The sequence below is a fragment of the Microtus oregoni genome, unplaced genomic scaffold, assembly GCF_018167655.1.
Source record: "Microtus oregoni isolate MIOR12 unplaced genomic scaffold, Mior012 000024F_ref0000369, whole genome shotgun sequence".
NCBI lineage: Eukaryota > Metazoa > Chordata > Mammalia > Rodentia > Cricetidae > Microtus > Microtus oregoni.
Genome location: NW_024543083.1, coordinates 29,290,441 through 29,292,915, shown reverse-complemented (window position 1 = coordinate 29,292,915; position 2,475 = coordinate 29,290,441).

Genomic DNA, 2,475 nt, shown 5'->3' with positions numbered 1-2,475 from the left:
TTTCCCCACATAAACGTAGTAGAGAATTTCAGCTTAATAACCAGGGATATTTGAGAGAAAAGAAGTCCTTTGATTAGAAAAAAAAAAATGTCAGCTATTTCAGACTTGAAAACCTAGTTTATATCATGTCTTTTCTCTCCTTCCCTTTCCTTTTTTTGAAAACCCTATGTGTATGTGTGTGTGTGAATGTCATGTGTGTGTATAAATGGACATGTGTGTGCCTATCTGCATGTCCATATATTGGCTAGCCAATAAATTTAAAAAAAAAAACCTGTATTCACTGCCATTGACTCAGGAACATATCTACCTTTGTTCTTAGATACTTGAGATTTGAACTTGGGTCTTTTTGCTTTGTTAAATGCTTCTTTTACAACTGGGTGATCTCCCAAATTCCCTGAACTATATAGTTCTATAGTCTATAACTAAATAAAACTATATTTCTACATACATGGGACTAAATCACCCTAATAATTGGTTAATTTTTGGATCCTTACTGTACCATGAATATCAGTTAACTGAATTGTTTCACCTTACAAATGAATTGTAAATTAGGATGTCATTTGTTTATCTTTTGCTAAAGAAATATAAAATTAAGTCTAGTGACATTTGCTGAATCAACATTAAGGCCAGTTCATTTGAGATCCGATTCCCAAGACCATGTATGATTGAAAATGAAAAAAAAAATAACTTCAAAGCACTCAAAAGTTGGCATTATTTTTTGGAATAAAGTCATAATTATTGATATCCTTAGACACAGACTTCACCTAAATATTCTGTAGCCCCTGTGCCTTAAAGTTAAATTAGTAGCTAAGTAAATAAATAAGCCAAGCATAATAAAAACTAAAAAGGAAAGCAATTATACAAGATGGATAGTTCAACATAATAATTATGTAGAAATATATAATAATTATTTCTTCTGATAATGGCTTCAATCTATCACCTATTTATATTATTTTTTAAAAAAGTTAAAAGCAAAGCTTTTGATAGTTAATAGTAATCTCTTTTAAAACAATTTGTGAGCAGTTAGACACTTCCAGTGAAATTACAGAGCTTAGAAGAGATCCCCGAACATCTACAAATACAGTTTTATATACACTGACTCTGATGTTCCTTGAACTTCATCAATGGAATCTTCATCATCACTGTATCCCAAAGTGGAGTCACTGTCACTTTCAGAATAATCCATAGAAAGGCTTTTTATTAAGTGGGAGAAACAATTTATTATACCAATTCATAAATGTATGACAGATGGGAATGTGATTTTTTTATTGTTATATGAAAAATTTCCACCTCCTCTGATTTCCCTCCCCCTCCCCCCAGTCCCTCTCCCTCTCCAGTCCAAAGAGCAGTCAGGGTTCCCTGCCTTGTGGGAAGTCCAAGGTCCTCCCCCTTTATCCAGGTCTAGGAAGGTGAGCATCCAAACAGACTAGGTTCCCACAAAGCCAGAACATGACCTATTTATATTCTTCTGCTGCTATCTTGTATTGACCTGAGTCAAATCTATTAAGAAATTATACAAGGCACAAATTTGTTATTAATCATACAAAAGGTTGTTTAGAATAATTTTTGTAAGTTTTGCAAGCCTCAAGTTAAAATTCATTAAAGAATTATTCATGAAATTCAAGTCAGAAATTCAACCATTTAAATAATAAAACATTGGAACAGAACGCACTCAATAATACACTAATCTGATGCTTATATGTTTAGGATTGAGAATAGGAAAATAGTAAGTACTTGCTTTCTGATATTTAATCATTATGTTTCTATAAAAATAGAAAGCTTCATGTATAGACAAAATACTAATTACTTTAAGGTGAGGTAGCTCAGGCAGCATTTGCTGGTGATAAAATGGGTAATGGATGCAAAATAAAAAGGGCATGTGTTGGGAGTTCATAACCAAGGCAACAGTGGATGAAACAATGGGAAGAGAATAGCTCTAATAAATACCCCAGAATCATTGTATGTTTGCTTTGTAGTTAATTTGTGGTTACTGTATAGTCAGCCATGATTTCCTTATGCCTAATTACCCCAAAACATCAAATTAAACTTATGGGAATAGCATAGAGGATCAACAGCCCACCATTAAGGATGCTGGTAGCTGAATGGGGATTTGTCAGAAGCAATGTGGATTTGGGAAAAAGGCAAATTGCAGGCAATGAAGAATCTTAAAATGTAAGACATATGATTGACTTTAAATTACATTTTTTTCTACCTCCAAGAAATTACACAAGTAATAAATGTGACTCACATTTGAAATAGTTTTAATGACAAATCTTAGCTTCCCTTTTATTTTGTAGACAGCCTTACTTTCCCTGAAATAAATCATTTATGTGTGATCATGAAAAATACGTCTAATCCCTGAAACAGTTCTTATCTCTGAATAGGACATTAAGAAGTGGTTCCAATTGAAGTTCTGTAACTTACCAAATCTGTTATTGATGTGACACTCGCCTGTAGGAGGGCCTTAAACATTGA